Raw genomic sequence first — 15312 nt, forward strand, 5'->3', positions numbered from 1 at the left:
TTCCCTAGAGCTTAGAACTACTTAAACCTAACTAACCTAAGGACATCACACACATCCATGCCCGAGGTAGGATTCGAAGCTGCGATTGTAGCGGTCGCTCGGTTCCAGACTGTAGCGCCTAGAACCGCTCGGCCACCCACACCGGCGCGACATCCTGTAATAGCTTCCTATACCATATGACGTAGCAGTGTAAGTAACCATCTTTTGACATGAAATTACAAATCTTATTTGTTATATAGGAATAGGTCCATTCTTTGTGCGGCATATGTGATCCACCACTAGTTTCCTTGTGGTGTCACCGCCAGACACCACACCTGCTAGGTGGTAGCCTTTAAATCGGCCGCGGTCCGTTAGTATACGCCGGACCCGCGTGTCGCCACTATCAGTGATTGCAGACCGAGCGCCGCCACACGGCAGGTCTGCAGAGACTTCCTAGCACTCGCCCCAGTTGTACAACCGACTTTGCTAGCGATGGTTCACTGACAAAATACGCTCTCATTTGCCGAGACGATAGTTAGCATAGCCTTCAGCTACGTCAATTGCTACAACCTAGCAAGGCGCCATTACCAGTTACTATTGATACTGAGTCATGTACAGTCAAGAGCGACGCTCATCATTAATTGATTAAAGTTAAGTATTCCACCAGCTACGTCCGTTTTTCTAAATTCTAATTTCCTTGTCCTGTTCCAGACCTCACGCTAGCCTGCGTGAGCTAAAACGCGTGCCTTTCGGCTTCCTCTAATAATACGGTGTTGGCTCTCCTGCCAACCCACAACATTCTTAAGTAGAAGCGTATATTTTCCTCTTTGTTTAAATCTTTTCACTCAGTATTTTGAGATATTTCGGATAACTTCGTCTCACCTTTATCAAACAATTTCTGCACAGATATCCAACACAAGACTCAACTTAAAAGCTGCGAAACCTGTTGCCACAGTCTCTAATCGGCTTCAATAAAAACAGCTACTGCAGATCACTGCACTTTTCATTCAGTTTTATATTTTAATAGTTTTAACACCAGTGCGCCTACATACACCTGATATACCATATGAATTGGTCAGTCAATCATGTATCCTCAAAGAGGTTAGATGTATTTGTAGCCAGTTCTAGGTAGTTCAGCAGTTTTTCACATGATGTCTTGTCACGACTTCCGGTAACATAATTGTAGTCGTCCCAGTTGACTGCTGGATGGTTAATGTCTCCACCGTGAAGTGACGTTTTCTCTATAGTTTTCAATTACATCAGGAGGTGAGTCTGGTGGTAGATAGAAAGATCCAATTACAATTTTAGTCCCACCCAGACAATTTCGCACGCAACACGAATTTCTGTCTCGGTAGAATTGAATTTCTCATCTACTGCTACAAATGCACCACTTCCGTTACCAACTAGTCTGTCCTTTCGATACACAGGGTGGAGAAAAATTGTGTCACGAAATTTTAACCCAGGATAGCTTGATGCCAGTAGGAACCAAAATTGCTAATGTTGCGTAGGACGACAAGGTACCATTTTTAAACTACGGAAACTTGGCCCCACGCCACGTCAGAGGCATTCATACGTAAGCTGCGCTTCGGAGCACACACACGTCACCTGCATTCGCGGTCCTGCGCTGTCCAGAGGATGCGGCAACAGGGCAATCCTGCGGCCAGTCGGAGAGCGTGGCTCCAAGTTTCCGTAGTTTAAAAACATTAGTAATTTTAACTTTTCATAACTGGGATTCACGGTCATGTGAAATTTCTTGAAAGACTTCATGTTTACGCCGGTGACTGTTAAACTTTTGCAATTTCGGCCTTAGGCCTTAGGTCATTATCAAGTGCAGATGTTTCGGCTTTGAGCCATGTCTACTTTACACAAGCTGACACATTTTCATGTAGTTGTCATTATGAAGTTTAACAATCAGTGCTGTAAACATGATGTCTTTCAAGAAATTAGTAATTTTGGTTCCTACTGGCATCAGCTATCCAGGGTTAAAATTTCGTGATACAATTTTTTTTGACCCTGTATGCTTAAATTTTCCACAAAAATTTCACTACTGTCAACTTCAGGTTTTAATTAGCTTTTTGCAACTAGTATTTTGTGAATTTCACTGCTTGCTCGGAGCGCTTCAAACTATGGCACTTTGTTGTGAATGATTCGGCAGCCAGGCACTAGAATTTTAATACTGTCGATTTGGATCTTACAGCTATACTCCTGGGTTTCTTACAGCAGTCGTTATCTGGACTGGATGGAGAGTCGACTGTTCTAAAAAAACGCTTCTGTGCACCCTGCACTTAGCTACCTGGATAGCAGCCTCTCATGTGTAGCGCACACCTAACCGATTTAGGCACATCTTACAGTTGTCAAGCCTATGATGCAAGTCTAGAGCGTCACAGCCTAGCTTGTCACATAACGTTCGCAGTCTCTGGTGCAATGTTTACACTCGCACTTGACTCAGAGCCTGCGGGCCATAATCTGTTCTGGGGACAATTTTGCAGATGATGATCTTCGTTGAAACTCCGTGAGCAAAGTTGGTATTATGTTGGGAAGAACTCCGCTTACAGCTGGTAAAGTTGTTGTTTATTAAAACACGAGAGGTTTTGCGGCTTCAAGCAGCATCATTAGGTGAACACCGTTAAAAGATCATAGGCATACTTATCTCTCCTAGTTAAAATTCACTGTTCAGGGAATATCGTGATTACTATGGCAAGCGAGAGGAAATATTGACGATATTATCTGAATAGTGAATTTTGACTGTGACCGATGGGGATGCCTATGATCTTTTAACGGTGTTCATCTGATGACGCGCCTTGAAGGTGGGAAACCGGTCGTGTTTTAATAAACAACAATTTTAGCAGCTGTAAGCGGAGATCTTCCTAACGCCGTGCCTTAACAGTTCCGGTTGCCCGGAATATAAAAAAAGTTGGTATTCTCAACCTTCTCTGCCAGTCGCTGGAATGATCCAGTATGACTTCAGAGTCCAGACAGCAGATATTGTTCATCCCAACGTGCACCACAATCTGTTGTTGGATACACACAGTTCCGTCAATGGCTGCCGGAATAGCCTCTTAAACATGTTGAATGAGGCCTCCAGGTACACACACTGAGCGCAAGTGGCGTTTCTCCCCATTCCTTGCTGCCTCTTCCCTATGGGGTACGATTATTCGCCATACGTTTGAACTGCTGACAAATAATGGACCCCTATAGTTTCGTGGTGCCTTCCATTGACATGGGACTCAGCACATTTCCCAACAGTTGGGATGATTCTCACTACTTCTAACTTGCTCGTTAGGGGACTGTGTGTAACATCCTGAGTTTTCATAAGGCCCTGTATTCACTGTATAGTACGTGTAGATCTACCATTGGCACGCCACTCACTATCAAGTGGACGAGTTGTTGCATCCTGTATATCCCGCAGACAGTATTCTCAGGAGACGATAGTACCCGTAGTCCCGCATCAGTGGTGCATGAATCCTGGATGCTGTCCCAGCACAACCATTCGCAACAGCTTCGAATCGTTTGGTTGATGATTGGCCTTCTAGTGTTTGCCAACATGGCCTTCGCTTGTGGGGCTGCAAACGGTGGAAAGCAAAGAGAAGCTACACTGCAGAGTTAGTTGATGATGGTGTCCTCTTGGGAAAAATTTTCAAAATCTCGAGCTGGGACAGTTTGGGAGAAAGTTGTCACCAGGAAAAACAAAACTTGCTGTCTTCGGCTCGAATCGAGGAAAATTAATTCCTTATTTGGGTAGGTAGGGTGGTTAATTTAAAAAGGGAAATGAATTGGTTGAAATTAGATAGGAAGAACAGGTCCTCTGGTCAGGTGGGTACAGGGTTATCAACACAAAATAAGACAGGGACAATGTAGCAGTAGGGTTAATAGTGATTAACGAAATAGGAATCAACAGCATAGTGAACACATTATCTTAGCCAAGATGACATGAAAGCAACACCCACCACAGTAGAAGCACTTTAAATGCCTACTATTTCCGCAAATGACGAGGAAAATTTAGAACTATACAGGGTGTTACAAAAAGGTACGGCCAAACTTTCAGTAAACATTCCTCACACACAAAGAAAGAAAATATGTTATGTGGACATGTGTCCGGAAACGCTTACTTTCCATGTTAGAGCTCATTTTATTACTTCTCTTCAAACCACATTAATCATGGAATGGAAACACACATCAACAGAACGCACCAGTGTGACTTCAAACACTTTGTTACAGGAAATGTTCAAAATGCCCTCCGTTAGCCAGGATACATGTATCCACCCTCCGTCGCATGGAATCCCTGATGCGCTGATGCAGCCCTGGAGAATGGTGTATTGTATCACAGCCGTCCACAATACGAGCACGAAGAGTCTACATTTGGTAACGGGGTTGCGTAGACAAGAGCTTTCAAATGCCCCCATAAATGAAAGTCAAGAGGGTTGAGGTCAGGAGAGCGTGGAGGCCATGGAATTGGTCCACCTATACCAATCCATCGGTCACCGAATCTGTTGTTGAGAAGCGTACGAACACTTCAACTGAAATGTGCAGGAGCTCCATCGTGCATGAACCACATGTTGTGTCGTACTTGTAAAGGCACATGTTCTAGCAGCACAGGTAGAATATCCCGTATGAAATCATGGCGGTGAATCGAGGAAGTACAGTACATACTGACGAAACTAAAATGAGCTCTAACATGGAAATTAAGCGTTTCCGGACACATGTCCACATAACATCTTTTCTTTATTTGTGTGTGAGGAATGTTTCCTGAAAGTTTGGCAGTACCTTTTTGTAACACCCTGTATATGAACAAATAAAATAAATAATTCGGATATTAATGGATAAGAAAATTTAATTGTAAGAGAGACTGAAATTCAAAAGCAGGAAAAGGAAGAGTAGTAAAGAATAGTAAACCATGTACTGGGGGAAAAATGAAAGAGGACGCTACTTGGCAGAATTTTGCACAGAGAATAATTTAATCATTGCAAACACATGGAGGAGATCTGGCGCCAGCTGTAGATTTCGAAGGAAGATTAGGAAGAATACTGTTTAACGACCCATTGACAACAGCGTCATTAATGACGGAGTGGAAAGTCGGATTAAGGAAATCAAGTAAAACATAAATAAGAATGGCCGGACGGGGATATGAACCGTCGTCCTCCTCGTCCAGTGTGCTAAACACTATGCTACCTCTCTCGCTCCGTAGGTCTCATATAGATTATGTAATGGTAAGGCAGTGATTTCGAAAGCATATTTTGAAGTGCAAAACATTTACAGTGGAAGATGTGGGCACCGTCCATAATCACACTGATTATGAAGTACAGAAATAACCAAGGAGACGGGACTTGCATAAATTGAAGGAACCGGAGGTTCTTGAGAGTTTCAAAGGGAATATTACACAACGATTGACTCAAACAGGGAAAAGGAATACAGCAGATGACGAATGGGAGCTTTGGGGAGATGAAATGGTAAAAGCAACCGAGGATGAAATATTTAAAAAGACAGTCCCCGGCAGACGTCTTTGTGCAATCCACAATGTAATGAGTCTAATTGACGAAAAAAATACAAAATTTCAACAGATGAAGAAGATAAAAGCAAATACAGATATGTGGATAATTAGAGTCACAGGAAGTACAAAGTTGCAAAGCGGGACTAGCTTGATGAGAAACGCAGTGATATAAAAGCACTGAATCACTGTGGAAAAGATACATGCCGTTTGTAGAAATATTAAAAAGGACCTTTGAGATAAGATAAGCACGTCTATGAATATTAAGAGCGAGTTTTGCGGGGAGCGGCGAACGGTTAGAAGGAATATGAAGTACACAGAGCCGGAATACACAGACCATGGGTCGCATGCGGCCCGCCATTGATCTGATACCGCTGTGCACCTCATCATTAGTTCTTCTGGGGCACACCAGTCTAGCTGGCATTGGGACAGCCGGAATCCATTTCCGAATAATAACTTGCCCACGGCACTCTATTTTTTAACTGCGCACTTGCGCCTGCAGGGAATGACAGGTTTCCGTAAAAATATGTTGTTGTAATTATATTTGTTACATCAAATGAATATTTGTGAAACAAATGATGTGAAACACATAGACCCAAGGTACTTGCACGTTTGTGCAAATCTGCACAACCCTGATGAGGAGGATCTGTACAGGGGAAACACACTTAAAGTCAATATTATAGAGTGACGCAATAGTTAAAGATGAGATGGGAGATGTTATACTGCGATAAAAATCGAACAGAACACCTACGTCGAAACAAGCAGTGGCGTAGCTAGATAGTTCGGCTACTGGTACAGAGCTTTAAGTTTTCACTCTACCCCACCGCCATCAACCCCACAAAAAAATCAGATAAATGCTTTTGGGAAAGTAATTTTTTGATGTTGTTGTTGTTGTTGTTGTTGTGGTCTTCAGTCCTGAGACTGGTTTGATGCAGCTCTCCATGCTACTCTATCCTGTGCAAGCTTCTTCATCTCCCAGAACCTACTGCAACCTACATCCTTCTGAATCTGCTTAGTGTATTCATCTCTTGGTCTCCCTCTACGATTTTTACCCGCCACGCTGCCCTCCAGTACTAAATTGGTGATCCCTTGATGCCTCAGAACATGTCCTACCAACCGATCTCTTCTTCTAGTCAAGTTGTGCCACAAACTCCTCTTCTCCCCAATTATATTCAATACCTCCTCATTAGTTATGTGATCTACCCATCTAATTTTCAACATTCTTCTGTAGCACCGCATTTCGAAAGCTTCTGTTCTCTTCTTGTCCAAACTATTTATCGTCCATGTTTCACTTCCATACATGGCTACACTCCATACAAATAATTTCAGAAACGACTTCCTGACACTTAAATCTATACTCGATGTTAACAAATTTCTCTTCTTCCGAAACGCTTTCCTTGCCATTACCAGTCTAGATTTTATATCCTCTCTACTTCGACCACCATCAGTTATTTTGCTCCCCAAATAGCAAAACTCCTTTACTACTTTAAGTGTCTCATTTCCTAATCTAATTCCCTCAGCATCACCAGACTACACTCCATTATCCTCGTTTTGCTTTTGTTGGTGCTCATCTTATATCCTTCTTTCAAGACACTGTCCATTCCGTTCAACTGCTCTTCCAAGTCCTTCGCTGTCTCTGACAGAATTACAATGTCATCGGCGAACCTCAAAGTTTTTATTTCTTCTCCATTGATTTTAATACCTACTCCGAACTTTTCTTTTGTTTCCTTTACTGCTTGCTCAATATACAGATTGAATAGCAGCCCGCATCTCGTGGTCGTGCGGTAGCGTTCTCGCTTCCCATGCCCAGGTTCCGGGATTCGATTCCCGGCGGGGTCAGGGATTTTCTCTGCCTCGTGATGGCTGGGTGTTGTGTGGTGTCCTTAGGTTAGTTAGGTTTAAGTAGTTCTAAGTTCTAGGGGACTGATGACCATAGCTGTTAAGTCCCATAGTGCTCAGAGCCATTTGAACCATTTGAATAGCATCTGGGAGAGGCTACAACCCTGTCTCACTCCCTTCCCAACCACTGCTTCCCTTTCACGTCCCTACACTCTTATAACTGCCATCTGCCTTCTGTACAAATTGTAAATAGCCTTTCGCTCCCTGTATTTTACACCTGCCACATTCAGAATTTGAAAGAGAGTATTCCAGTCAACATTGTCAAAGGTTTCTCTAAGTCTACAAATGCTCACCTGCTTTTTTGGGATTTGAATTATTATATTCTTGAAGTCTGAGGGTATTTCGTCTGTCTCATACATCTTGCTCACCAGATTGTAGAGTTTTGTCAGGACTGGCTCTCCCAAGGCTGTCAGTAGTTCTAATGGCATGTTGTCTACTCCCGAGGCCTTGTTTCGACTTACGTCTTTCAGTGCTCTGTCAAACTCTTCACACAGTATCATATCTCCCATTTCATCTTCATCTACCTCCTCTTCCATTTCCATAATATTGTCCTCAAGAACATCGCCCCTGTATAGACCCTCTATATACTCCTTCCACCTTTCTGCTTTCCCTGCTTTGCTTAGAACTGGGTTTCCATCTGAGCTCTTGATATTCATACAAGTGGTTCTCTTTTCTCCAAAGGTCTCTTTAATTTTCCTGAAGGCAGTATCTATCTTACCCCTCGTGAGATAAGCCTCTACATCCTTACATTTGCCCTCTAGCCATCCCTGCTTAGCCATTTTGCACTTCCTGTCGATCTCATTTTTGAGACGTTTGTATTCCTTTTTGCCTGCTTCACTTACTGCATTTTTGTATTTTCTCCTTTCATCAATTAAATTCAGTATCTCTTCTGTTACCCAAGGATTTCTACTAGCTCTCGTCTTTTTACCTACTTGATCCTCTGCTGCCTTCACTATTTCATTCCTCAAAGCTACCCATTCTTCTTCTACTGTATTTCTTTCTCCCATCCTGTGAATTGTTCCCTTATGCTCTCCCTGAAACTCTGTACCACCTCTGGTTTAGTCAGTTTATCCAGGTCCCATCTCCTTAAATTCCCAACTTTTTGCAGTTTCTTCAGTTTTAATCTACAGTTAATAACCAATAGATTGTGGTCAGAGTCCACATCTGCCCCGGGAAATGTCTTACAATTTAATACCTGGTTCTCTGTCTTACCAATATATAATCCATCTGCAACCTTCCAGTACCTCCAGACCTCTTCCATGTATACAAACTTCTTTCATGATTCTTGAAACAAGTGTCAGCTATGATTAAGTTATGCTCTGTGCAAAATTCTACCAGGCGGCTTCCTCTTTCATTTCTTAGCCCCAATCCATATTCACCTACTACGTTTCCTTCTCTTCCTTTTATTACTGTCGAGTTCCAGTCACCCATAACTATTAAATTTTCGTCTCCCTTCACTACCTGAATAATTTCTTTTATCTCATTATACATTTCATCAATTTCTTCATCATCTGCAGAGCTAGTTGGCATATAAACTTGTACTACTGTAGTGGGCTTCGTGTCTATCTTGGCCACAATAATGCATTCACTATGCTGTTTGTAGTAGCTTACCCGCCCTCCTATTTTTTTATTCATTATTAAACCTACTCCTGCCTTACCCCTGTTTGATTTTGTATTTATAACCCTGTATTCACCTGACCAAAAGTCTTGTTTCTCCTGCCACCGAACTTCACTAATTCCCACTATATCTAACTTTAACCTATCCATTTCCCTTTTTAAATTTTCTAACCTACCTGCCCGATTAAGGGATCTGACATTCCACGCTCCGATCCGTAGAACGCCAGTTTTCTTTCTCCTGATAATGACGTCCTCTTGAGTAGTCCCCGCCCGGAGATCCGAATGGGGGACTATTTTACCTCCGGAATATTTTACCCAAGAGGACGCCATCATCATTTAATCATACAGTAAAGCTGCAATAAGTCTCTGTTCGTAGGAGTCGCTGGGTTAGGAAGAAATCTACAGATAGCAGTAACAAAATGCTGGCCCCTATTTCTACTGTGCAAGAGGTAGGATTGTTCCTACACGTCGGTGCCTGAAGATGGCAGATAGACGTCTGAAGATATTTTGATTTGAGAGTTAATTCTGACTAATGTTGAGCATTGAAGGCCTCCTCTCACGCAACACTATCGAAACGCACAAAGTTAAAAAAAATCTTAACGATCAAGTCAGGTTGGGAACAGATTTGGAAAATTCATATGCAACGACAAAGTGCAAGAATCTTAATGATGTCCAACAAAGGGACTATTCTTTTAAACTTCGTCAACTGCAGAAATCTTTTTAGGCGTGGAATTTTTGCACAAATACCATTTTCAGAAGTCTCATTGTAATTGGCAACTGAACTTTTTTAAGTTGTGGGAAGTTCCATTTCTGAAATTATAATCAAACTGGTGGCCTCTAAAACAGCAAACCGACATTTCTTCTAGAAACCTGTCGATACACTAATACTGCCCTCCTCATTTCTTGGTGCAAAATCGGTTGTCTGCAGTTTCCTCTCTGAGCATCATTTACTTCTTCCTGATACTTATACTTTTTTCCACGGAATACCTATCTCGCCACTTGTGATCTTCGTAAATCGAAGTGCTACGTGAACAAGAAAATTCCTCTTGTCTTTCAAAAACTGCTTTAGACTTATCATATTAGTAAAACACTTTCCGAAGCTGATGGCAAAAATCCGTAAATACTTTTGGGCATGGTTGACTTCTTCTAAAGCAGTACTCCGTAAACACAGAAAACATAAAAAAGAGAAATCGCACAATCTAGGCAACAGAGTTTGAGTACGTCCTATCGTTTGTGTAGTTCCCAGTGAATCAAGTTGAACCGATAATCTTTACAAAGTTCTGAAACACAGGTTAAACAGCTTCGTGGTGAACACCCCATAGTGTATCTAAAAGTCTCTTAACTGTAACTCCAGCATTTTTCGGGAGGATCGTTCATCTGTGGGTAGAAGACGAGGAAAATACATATACAAACTACCTAAGGTGCCACAAAAAGTCACACATAATGGAACTGTTGCAAAAGCCTGCAATCCGCATACATTCAGAGAGTGGTTTGCACAGGGTACAAATGATGCTTTGGCATTAAGCTCACAAATTCTTGCTTGAACTCCTGAATGCCATCGTTCAAACATTGTCCTATCGTTGTCCTCGAAACATTGTTATATCCAGTTATCGTATTCAATAACCTGTAAATTATGTTCCATTACGCTAACGGCTTTCTTCCCAGTTCGCTGAAAATAATTTAGACATGACTCCTTTACTAATTCGTTTTTATTTTCTGTGCGAATGTAACGAATGATTTCAAGGTACTTATTTGTGTGCGAAATGTTCGGCGTGCTGTAAAAGATGATACAAAAAAAACTTCGCAGTTTTTTATATAATTTCAAATCTTATTCTTAACAGTTCCCCCCAGAAGTGAGATAAGTACATATAGTTGGGGTTAAATAGCTTGTAAATCTTGTTCCCAGCTGTGAGTGAATGCACTGTTCTAGCTTGAGCAAGTGTTCTCTTAGTACATCATACTTAGATAACAGTTTAATCAGATGTAGATATTTTCCTTCCTTTTTCTAGAGCATCGGCTCTCTGTTGCTGCTAAAGGAAGATTTTGTTCAACCAAAAATATAGTAACCTCAATCAATCTTTTCAAAGCATCCTCAGTTTCCTTTTTTCTATTTCAGATGCTGTCTGGGTAACGTGATCAGTTGTTCCATTAGCAATTATACTTTTTCTTAAAGTTTAACATTTTTCAAAACAAGCTTGATGTTTTTCTGAGGTTTCGTGGTTGTAAACTTTCGGACTAAGCTTCCAATAACCTTGAAAACTAGTAACATACGAGGGTCGTTTGAAAAGTCCGAGCAAAAATAAAAACTACTTACGTGTTTGGGGTAAATCTTTTTTATTTTTCGACTTAGTCTCTTTTTAGACTCATTCATTTCGTCCAACGCTGTTCTAATTTGTTGATCCCTTCCGAATAATAGGAATTGTCCAGGTCTGCAGAATAGCTATTAGCTGCTGCAATCACCTCCTCGTTCGAATAAAATCTTTGTCCCACCAGACATTTCTTAAAATTGGGGAACAAACATTAAACAGTAGTCCGAGGGAGTCAAGTCTGGAGAATATGGAGGATGTGAAGAGAGTTGGAATCCTATTTCCATTAATTTTGCGACCACAACTGCTGAGGTGTGTGCTGATGCATTGTCGTGATGGAAAAGGACTTTTTTGCGGTCCAATCGCCGGCTTTTTTCTTGCAGCTCGGTATTAAAACGGTTCAATAACGATGAATAATATGCACCTGTAATAGTGTTACCTTTTTCCAGATAGTCGATGAGGATTATCCCTTGCGAATCTCAAAAGACAGTCGCCATAACCTTTCTGGCCGAAGGAATGGTCTTAACCTTTTTTGGTGCAAATGGTTCAAATGGCTCTGAGCACTATGGGACTTAACATCTGTGGTCATCAGTCCCCTAGAACTTAGAACTACTTAAACCTAACTAACCTAAGGACTTCACACACATCCATGCCCGAGGCAGGATTCGAACCTGCTATCGTAGCGGTCACGAGGTTCCAGACTGAAGCGCCTAGAACCGCACGGCCACACCGGCCGGGTCTTTTGGTGCAGATTCTTCCTCGGTACCACATTGTTTAGCTTGTTGCTTGGTCTCAGGAATATAGTAATATATCCATGTTTCATCCACAGTGACGAAACGATGCTTAAAAGTCCTGTGGATTCTTCCTGAACAGCTGCAAACCATCCTTGCAACACTTCACACGATTCCATTTTTGGTCCATGTCCAATGTTTATGCAAAATATAATGTACCCGTTCATTCGAGATGCCCGCAGCACTAGCAATCTCACGCACCTTAACTCTTCTGTCATTCATCACCATATCATAGATTTTATCAATTATTTCTGGAGTCGTAACCTCTACAGGGCGTCCAGAATGTTCAGGATCACTTGTGCCCATATGGCCACTCCGAAAATTTTGAAACCACTTATAAACTGTTCTAATCGAAGGTGTAGGATCACCGTAATGTTTATCAAGCTTCTCTTTAGTCTCCTGAAGCGTTTTGCCTTTAATAAAGTAATGTTTAATCACCACACGAAATTCTTTTTCGTCCATTTTATGACGCTCACTCGACGTCCTTGATTCACACTAATGCCAAACACAAAGAAATGGACCAATATGACTGAAACTTGGTGTGCGTTCTTTCCAAAGATGCTACTAACTAAACATGACCTCGATAAGCGCCGTTGGTGCCAACTCCCGAACTTTGCACGGACTTTTCAAACGCCCCTCGTATTGGGATGTATTGTTCAAACTTGCGTCTGTGCTAAGGAGCCTACAGCAAAAACACTACAAAGTTTGCTTTCGGTTCTCACAATTTTCTCTCCATTTGACTGACTGATATAAAATCAATCAGACGACATCTGCCAGTTAGCACTCTTCGTCTTTTCCGTATCGCCTTATGTGTTAACGGAAACAAATGATCCATCCTTGTTTTGAAATGCTTCACATTCTTTTTTAATTAAGTCAACAATTACATTTTCTGAAAGAGAGAAAGGCCACTGACAGACGTCAAAAAAAGGAAATATTAGATCCAGTGATTTGTTTTTCATTTGCTCCCTCGTCATCTGTCGCGCTTCCTTCAAATCTATTTTCATTTATATTACAATTATTTTCTACGTTTTCTTAGCGCTCGTACGTTTCTTCGTGGAAGACCTCTGTAAGTGGGTCTTCACTTTTGCTACTTCTGTTACTTTTTTCGTTATCTACAAATTCACTTCCAGATTGAAATAATTTTACATCTTATTCTATGTAATTCTGGTTTGGTGCTTTTTGAATACCTCATCGTGGATTAGAACGTATAACAAATTTCATCACTGAGCTGACCAGTGACTGGTCTTTAATTACTTGGACGCCCTACTTTTATCTTTGCTGTGCTCCGCTTGTACGATGTCGTTACATATTCGTGTACATATTTGAAATTATATTTTTGCAAAAAGAAATAAATATTATCTAAAATTATTTAAATAAATCAGTTTTAAATAAATGTTTTAAGCAGTGATACTGGGACCATAATTAAATGTCTTTTCAAGACATATATTTCACCGCAGGCCTAATTATTAAGAAAAATTTATTTATTTTATCAATAAGAACACTTGCTCACTGATACAATAGAGAAATTATTAAAAAAAACTGTTGATTCCTGAAGTACAAAAAGCATTTACTTATAGCACTTAATGACACTGAAATTATTACGTCAAAAATAAAGGAATTATAACTTAGCACGCCAACGGTGTCCCAGAATTATAGCACAAAACATTTTGTAGTACTAAAATACTCCATTTCGCTAATCCTTTTGCGCATACAACATTGGGAAGAATTTTGCAAACACATAGGACACTGTGTTGAGTGTTAGCTAACGTTTGTGCTAGAGCAGATGTGATATGTCTTCTTTTTTCCGCAATGTTGCGCTGTTATTATTTCCCCGTGTTTTTGTTGCTCCTCCTGCTGCTGCTGCTATGAGAATTAAACAGTGAGACTTCCACAGAATGTAAAACACCGTACACATCTGTCTCGCAAAACCAAGCAAACTTCAACCCAGCAGAAAATTCTGCGTCTATTTTTGGGTGATACTCCCACTAAAGCCAGCTTCAAGCCCATCAAGGCTCCTGCGCATTTAATACAAAGACAAGCTGCATTCAGACCAGTAACAGTTCTTTTATCCATAAGTAACAACTGAAATCCCTCTATAATTCGAGATATTTGGCTATTAATAATTTCCTAATATCTTTGTCCATAAACTTTGGAACACCTCGAAAATTACTACTCTTTGTGTCTATTTACATGTGTTCACTGTGTAAATGACACAGGAGCTCAATGCGCAAATATTTAAAAATGAGAACACAGCAAGGGGCTATGCACTTATTTTGCGTCCAGTTTTTTACATGTACGTTCACACGTGCCTAGTCCTCCTTTAGTGAAGTTTGGGGTAAGTGACATTTTCCTCAAGCATATGTATCTTCAAGTATGTCGGCGTCACTTTCCATTGTTTATATGAGAATTAAACAGTGAGACTTCCACAGAATGTAAAACACCGTACACATCTGTCTCGCAAAACCAAGCAAACTTCAACCCAGCAGAAAATTCTGCGTCTATTTTTGGGTGATACTCCCACTAAAGTCAGCTTCAAGCCCATCAAGGCTCCTGCGCATTTAATACAAAAGACAAGCTGCATTCAGACCAGTAACAGTTCAATTCAAATTAGGATCTGTTCAGTCAAAGTGTAACATACGCGTTTCAGTTGGATAACCTTTTGTAGGTATATAGTTTTGGCAACCCGTAAACCTTTTATAGAATGGGAGGTAAATTTGGGCTAAATTTCATACTGTTCACATATTGGGGAACTTACAATATGAAAGAATATTTGACTACCCACTGGATAGATATGTACCCGATAGAGCAGCTCATAATGAGAGGAACCCTCTATTGTATTAGTCACTGTAAAGAATCTCTAAAGCAACGGCAACTGCTGCATAATACGCGCAAAACAAAGCATACGATTATAGATGGGGTATGCAGCATGAAACGCGTTTGGCTGTCAAGAGAGTAATACGTGAAGCCCTCAACGACTACCGTAACATAGCAGAATTTTGTCGAAAGATTTTTCACAACACACGAAGACAGTTTGGGCGTATGTCAAGGCTGTTAGTGGCACCAAAGTTAGTGTCCAGTCACTCACGGATGGCACAGGAACAGGAGTAAAGGCAAGCCAAGCAAAAGCGAAATACTTACCTAGGTTTTAAGATGTTCCTTTACAAAGGCAGGCTCAGGAGTATTGTCCTAGTGTATGGGGCGCTGGTATGACAGTTATCACTGGCTATGTATCTCC

Source organism: Schistocerca piceifrons, chromosome 2 (genome assembly GCF_021461385.2).
Source record: "Schistocerca piceifrons isolate TAMUIC-IGC-003096 chromosome 2, iqSchPice1.1, whole genome shotgun sequence".
Lineage (NCBI taxonomy): Eukaryota > Metazoa > Arthropoda > Insecta > Orthoptera > Acrididae > Schistocerca > Schistocerca piceifrons.